This window comes from Aedes albopictus, chromosome 1 (genome assembly GCF_035046485.1).
Source record: "Aedes albopictus strain Foshan chromosome 1, AalbF5, whole genome shotgun sequence".
Classification (NCBI taxonomy): Eukaryota; Metazoa; Arthropoda; class Insecta; order Diptera; family Culicidae; genus Aedes; species Aedes albopictus.
In genome coordinates this window covers 250,082,918-250,090,557 of record NC_085136.1, presented here as the reverse complement: position 1 = coordinate 250,090,557, position 7,640 = coordinate 250,082,918, and positions in this window count along the sequence as shown.

Below are 7,640 nucleotides of genomic sequence, written 5' to 3'. Positions count from 1 at the left end.
ACGCGTATCAGCCCTATTAGTTTCGCCGGAAAACCATACTTACCTTACCAATCAGACTAAGACCTGAGTACGTAGGAGCCGTATCCATTCGACTCGGTCCATGGTTGTGCGTCTCCAGTTTCGCACTATGCGAAGGATTCGCAAATCGTCCTCCACCTACGTCTTCTTGCGGGTTGCTATCCAACATCCTGTTAACGTGACCGGCCCACCGTAGCCTTCCTATTTTCGCGGTGTGGACGATGGTTGGTTCTCTCAGCAGCTGATGCAACTCGTGGTTCATTCACCTTATTCAAGTCCCGTCTTCCATCTGCACTCCGCCGTAGATGGTACGCAACACCTTCCATTCGAAAACTCTAAGGGTGCGTTGGTCCTCTGCATGTACAGTCCATGTTTCGTGCCCATAGAGGACTACCGGCCTAATCACCGAAGGGACCTGGTATTCACGGCATTTCTTGAGGATTTGCCGTACGGTGAAAATCGCATCCGTTGTCTACTGGCTGTCGCTGTAATCGGCTTGGTAACTTCCCACAAACTCATTTATTTTAGGTGATAGACGACGGAAGATGATGTGAGACATCACTTTGTAGGCGGCATTCAAAATGATGATCGCTCGGAAGTTCTCACCGACTTTCTTGTGGATGGGACAGGTTATGTCTGTCTTCCTCCGGTAGCTGTTCGGTTCGCCAGATCTTGACTATTAACCGGTGCAGACAGGTGGCCAACTTTTACGGGTCCATCTTTTTTGTTATTCAGGGATTTTCTGCCGTAGGCAGGTTCATCTCAGCATCTGAAAGCCCATCTTGATGAATTATGTTGCGATACCGTCCTTACCAGCCTGGATCACCCCTGTGCCTACATTCTCTCCGCCATTCAGTACATCTCGATTGTCTGTCAGAAGGCTCCCGTCCTTAATCCCTGCATATTTCGGCTTGCGGCACGAAGCCGCAATGCAGGATGCATTGAACTTCTGGTGGAACTTCCGTATTTCTTGTGAATGGCACAGCAGTTCCATTTCCTCATACTCCGCTTCCAGATGGCGCTTCTCCCGGAAGAAGCAGATCTGCTGCTTTCGCTTTTGTCTGTATCACTCCACATTCTGTAGGGTTCCATGCTGCAACATTACCGCGCACGCTGCGTTCTCCGAGACCGTTCTGCACTCCTCGTTGAACCAATCGTTTCGTCGCTTCGTTCTACGTGCCCGATAGTGTTCTCGGCTGCGTTATTGATAACTGCTTTGACTGTGCCCAGCAGTCCTCCAAAGGGCCACATCGAGCACACCCTCGTCCGGCAACGCCGCCTCGAGATTCTGCGCATATGTGGTTGCGACATTCGTTTCCTTCACTCTCTCTAGATCATAACCAGCGCGGCCACCGGTGCTGCACATTGTTAATAACGGAGAGTTTTGGGCGCAATTTGACCATCAGTGGTCAGAGTCGGTGTTAACGCCACAATAGGTCCTGACGTCGATGTCGGAGAAGTGTACATCAATCAGAACGTGGTCGATTTGCGATTCCGTTTATTGTGGTGATCTCCAGATGTAACGATACGGGAGGCTGTGCTGGAAGAAGGTGCTACGTATGGCCATGTTCTTGGAGGCGGCGAAATCGATGAGGTCTAGACCATTTTCGCGCTGGTGAGCTGGTGAGCGCTGAACTTTCCAATCGTCAGTCTGAAACCCTCCTCCTGGCCTACCTGAGCGTTCAGGTCTCTTATGATAACCTTGAAGTCGTGATTTGAATATCTCGAAACTACTCTCTCAACCTGGCAGCCACCATTGTTTTATCTATCAGGAAGTTTCCATCACAGACATTCTCATAACGGGAGGAGGCGCTGTTTTTCTGTGCGTGTCGTTGACAGTTTTGTAAAACCTACGCATATCATTTTGTTTCATTCTCTGCTGCACCTGAGCAATCACATTTTCCTCATATTATTTTGCGGTTCGTTTTTCGGCTACTCTTGCTTCCCTATGTCCACAACAATTTATGGTTCGTTTTCCCTCTTGTACTTCTCGTCAAACCATCCGTTCCGTGGTCATCTTCCATCGATCCTTGGATAGACTCCTATACTTCCCCTCTTCGCATGTCAGTCCCATGTCATTTCTAATGCGAATCATATTTTTGTAACTTACGAGTCTGTTCAAAACAAATTTGTTACCTATCCCGCCTTATTTCACAGCTCAATATGCCACGAAAAGGGTGTGCATGTAGTGTATACATTTTTATGAAAATAATTGGAGTTATAGTACAAAAGGCAGGCTCTTTGAAAAACAACATGGGACTGACATGCGAAGATGGGCAGTATTGAGTGTATGTAGGAGTTATCACTCTCGTTGATCTTACTTATTTCAGCTTTCGATTATAGTCAGCTAGGTACCGTACCGTCGCTAAAAAACGCTGGATGTTGAAACGCATCGATTGTCTGTTCCTAAGAGTCCAACACGGTTTACAACCGAGGTCGAATCTTACAAACTACGAGATAGTGATCTGCGTCGATGTTGGGACCCTTAAAAGATTTAACGTGCGAGAAGTGGCGGCCGTCCACCAGTACATCGTCGATTTAGTTGAAAACTTCTCCGTTTGAGAAGCTATTCAATGTTAACCCTCCTCAGATGTTAGGTTTTTCGCACCACGATGGCGTTGTGAACGTTGAGCGTGCCTATCTGGGTCATATTGACCCCAATGTCCTACTAGGGTTAAATGATTGAATTTGAATTTTTTACTTCAGTTGCTAAAAAATATAAATTAATTATTACAGAGGGTTGACATATCACGACACATAGAACCTTACAAATGTGCCCTGTTATCCAGATGGATAATACCTTCCGATCACAGGATGAAGAGGTTTCATATTTGTTCTAGGTCCATCAGTTATTCTGGAGTTTGTGTTTTAATAGCATTTCGCCTTTCATTTGGCAGTCGTTGCTTCTGCTTCCATAGCTCGTTTATGTCTAGAAAAACTTATCCTAATCGGGCATCTCGATTCGGATTTCATCACTAGAGTTCTATAACTTGAAGTCTGTGCCAGGGAAAGGTTTACATATCTAGTACTTAATCGCGGCCCGAAATGCTGCCAGAGCCCTATAAATGTGCGTTCATACTAGGGGAATATGTACAAGTTAAAATACAACAAGTAACACCAAGAACGCTTTAAACACATTAAATAATTACGCTGTCTTATTAATGTAACAAATATTTATACCTGTATCATATTTATATCACATCAACGGTTTCATTTTCTCCAATGCCTACATTTGTGAAATGTTATACATAGAGTACCGCGCAACTTGGGCAGGGGTTGGGATTTTGGGCACTTTTTCGCTATAGCTCAATTTCAAACAAGACTAGTAGATCGCAGCATGCTGTGCGCGCGGGTGGCACTTAAACCTAGGCTTGAGCCAGGGCTTAGGGGGAATATTCTATGTCCCGTTCCAGGAAAGAAAACCCCGACGGAGTGACGTTAACTTTCTTAGCAATGTCACTCCCAACGTTTTTGCTTAACTACCACATACTTCTCGGAGCGATTGGTACAAGATGTCCCAGTTCTTTGGTTTTGATTTAATGCGATTTAAACTTTGTTTTGCCCAGCTGTGACAACTGTTGGGCTCATAACAGCACCGCACTGTAGATTGGTTTCATTTCGAACGTGTTGATTTTCTTTCCTGCTCATAAAAAAAATCAATGGTACGTACTTCATCAATTTTCTTATTCTTTAGCTGATTTTCGTAACTTTTTTTTCTTATAAACACAGCCACTATGAATACGAATCAAACCGTACACAGTGAAGAGAATTGTCAGATAAAAGAGGCACAAAACAAGCAACAAAGAAGGCGCGACGATTACTCTTTATCCCTACTGGTAACAGATAATGACATGATCTCGAAATTTTTTGTTGCAGACAACGGAAGCTGAATTTGTTGCGTACTTTTCAACTCGTGAATAATCAATTATTACTAACCCAAAATCGAAACTGTTTGATGATAGATCTTCAGCAGAGTTGCAGTGTTCACCGACTCGAAGTTACCGTTCGAAAATCGCAATGCAAGGCTTAAAAATCTCTAAACGTGTGGTGTACGATGTTTATCCTATTATTTTCAAGTTGGGACAAACTTATGTCGCATTGGGTGGATTGTCGCAACAAATACAGGTTGCGACATTGTCATTATTGTTGCGCGATGGTTGAATTTTGATTCACTGACCGTACAAGAGTTATTGCTGATCGGCATAGGCGCCAACTTAGGGGGGGGGCGCAAGCATGGTTTTGCCCCCCCAATATTTGACGATTTTTACTGATTTTTCGATTTTCCCATACAAAAAACCAGAAAAACCAGGCTTTGCCCCCCAATAATTTGACCAAGTTGGCGCGTCTGCTGATCGGTTAATTTGCTCGAAAGATGACCCAAAACGGGCACTCCGTTCGCAAGTTATGCCCGGTCCCACGTATGCCACTGCATTTTTTTATATATATATACAGAATAGATATGCACAGAAGATCTGCCTGCTTCAATACTTGTAATGCATCACTGGTTCACTGCAAGCATTGATAAGGACAAGGACAATTTAAGAAGTAGTCGATGCTTTCATTTTTCAGGTTTCTTCCAAGTGTGCATGTGTACACTAGACTAGACTAAAAAAGATAGCTCAGCCAATTTTAAACCAGTCGACTTGAATTTTTGTACACGGCTAGATGCTAGAAGTATCTCACTGCGTACAAAAAATTAAGTCAAAAATTCTAGATTGAATTTCAATAAGGACCAAACTGCTGTAATTCTGCAAAGTGACGTAAGCGCTATTCAAAAATTCGTCATTTTTTGGTATATCTGGTGTAAAATAACAATGTGGAATGCCTACTGTATTAGAATGCAAGATCTAGTCGTAATCTATCATCTATGAAAAATGTGTTACAAGATTGCAGCACAGCCAAGCATTTTGTGGCCAAAAAATGCTATCATACTTGCATATTGACTAATTTAAAGAAGAGAGGATCGTTGAAGAGAACTCGATCATGCTACTTTTGCCACTATTTAAACTCAATCTAGAGAATGGGACATTTCAGTCTGTTTTGGTTCGTCGTTGCATCGCGTCGTCGTCCTGTGTGCGTGCTTTTGGAGGAAAAAACTAGTTTTCGTGCGAGTTGGTCGTGTGATGCCAGCAGCGGATGACATTTCAGTCTGTTTTGGTTCGTCGTTGCATCGCGTCGTCGTCCTGTGTGCGTGCTTTTGGAGGAAAAAACTAGTTTTCGCGCGAGTCGGTCGTGTGATGCCAGCAGCGGATGACATTTCAGTCTGTTTTGGTTCGTCGTTGCATCGCGTCGTCGTCCTGTGTGCGTGCTTTTGGAGGAAAAAACTAGTTTTCGTGCGAGTTGGTCGTGTGATGCCAGCAGCGGATGACATTTCAGTCTGTTTTGGTTCGTCGTTGCATCGCGTCGTCGTCCTGTGTGCGTGCTTTTGGAGGAAAAAACTAGTTTTCGCGCGAGTCGGTCGTGTGATGCCAGCAGCGGATGACATTTCAGTCTGTTTTGGTTCGTCGTTGCATCGCGTCGTCGTCCTGTGTGCGTGCTTTTGGAGGAAAAAACTAGTTTTCGCGCGAGTCGGTCGTGTGATGCCAGCAGCGGATGACATTTTAGTCTGTTTTGGTTCGTCGTTGCATCGCGTCGTCGTCCTGTGTGCGTGCTTTTGGAGGAAAAAAACTAGTTTTCGTGCGAGTTGGTCGTGTGATGCCAGCAGCGGATGACATTTCAGTCTGTTTTGGTTCGTCGTTGCATCGCGTCGTCGTCCTGTGTGCGTGCTTTTGGAGGAAAAAACTAGTTTTCGCGCGAGTCGGTCGTGTGATGCCAGCAGCGGATGACATTTCAGTCTGTTTTGGTTCGTCGTTGCATCGCGTCGTCGTCCTGTGTGCGTGCTTTTGGAGGAAAAAACTAGTTTTCGCGCGAGTCGGTCGTGTGATGCCAGCAGCGGATGACATTTCAGTCTGTTTTGGTTCGTCGTTGCATCGCGTCGTCGTCCTGTGTGCGTGCTTTTGGAGGAAAAAACTAGTTTTCGTGCGAGTTGGTCGTGTGATGCCAGCAGCGGATGACATTTCAGTCTGTTTTGGTTCGTCGTTGCATCGCGTCGTCGTCCTGTGTGCGTGCTTTTGGAGGAAAAAACTAGTTTTCGCGCGAGTCGGTCGTGTGATGCCAGCAGCGGATGACATTTCAGTCTGTTTTGGTTCGTCGTTGCATCGCGTCGTCGTCCTGTGTGCGTGCTTTTGGAGGAAAAAACTAGTTTTCGCGCGAGTCGGTCGTGTGATGCCAGCAGCGGATGACATTTCAGTCTGTTTTGGTTCGTCGTTGCATCGCGTCGTCGTCCTGTGTGTGTGCTTTTAGAGGGAAAAAACTAGTTTTCGTGCGAGTTGGTCGTGTGATGCCAGCAGCGGATGACATTTCAGTCTGTTTTGGTTCGTCATTGCATCGCGTCGTCGTCCTGTGTGTGTGCTTTTAGAGGAAAAAACTAGTTTTCGTGCGAGTCGGTCGTGTGATGCCAGCAGCGGATGACATTTCAGTCTGTCTTGGTTCGTCGTTGCATCGCGTCGTCGTCCTGCGTGCGTGCTCGTCTTCGTACGGGGCGGTTAAGTGTGTTTTTGGAGGCAAAGTGGAAGTGCCTCTTTTTTCATTCGGATCGGCCGCGTCGTCGTCGACAATTTGAATGTGCACATCGTCATACCCGTGTGTTGTTGTAGCGGTTCAGTGTGATTTCGAGGCCAGTTTGTGGAATATGCTGCAGCACATACGCACTGGACACTTCGAAGGATGTTTATTGGTGAGCTCGTTCCATTTTATCACAATAATTAATGCTATAGGATGTATAAAATTCTGCCCTGGGTTTTGTGTATTTATCTAACAAATATTGAAAAGTTCGTCACGTCATGTGTCGGCGCTAGTTCCAAATGCACATTTAGTTGGTAATAAATATTTTTCTTTCATTTTTTGCATGTACACAAAAATTTGAATGGTTCGTCATCTTCGGTGTCGACATTTGTAATATTTTAGCCCAAATGAATAAATGTTTTGACTCAAATAAACGTTGCATGAATTTCTGGAAAAAAGAGAGGGTCGGTAAAAGATAGACGGCGAACCATGCGGTAAGATCTTTCTGATTTATTTATCCCGTGTTATTTTGTTAATACTTGTGAATCGATCGCGTTCAGCATTTTCTCGCGCGGAAACGCAAACTACAGATGCGTCGGTGTTTAGCATTGTGTACTCCTTAGTTGCGAATGAATAACTTATGTAGGGTGAGTTGTGCCTCAACAATAGATCGCGTTCGTCGTCCAAGGTTTAGAAGGGTATTTCTTCGCGAGCGCATTATTAATCGCGAATCAAAACATTACATTCGTTTATCACGTCGAAATCCTCAACACATCTCCATTTCCCTTGTCCAAACTCCTAGTGATTTCTCGTAGTAACGCAGAGAATTCCTCGGTTATTGGCCTAAGCGAGAATCACGTCATCATTTCCTTCCCTATCCTCAATTGACCTGCATTCGGACGCGGCCGGCGCTGGTATTGCTTATTGAAAAGTATTGGGATTGCAGCATTTACACAATGAAGAGAAAGCTAATCCCAAGCATTATCTGTTGGTTCTTTGTGTAAATGCAGTTGTCCTTG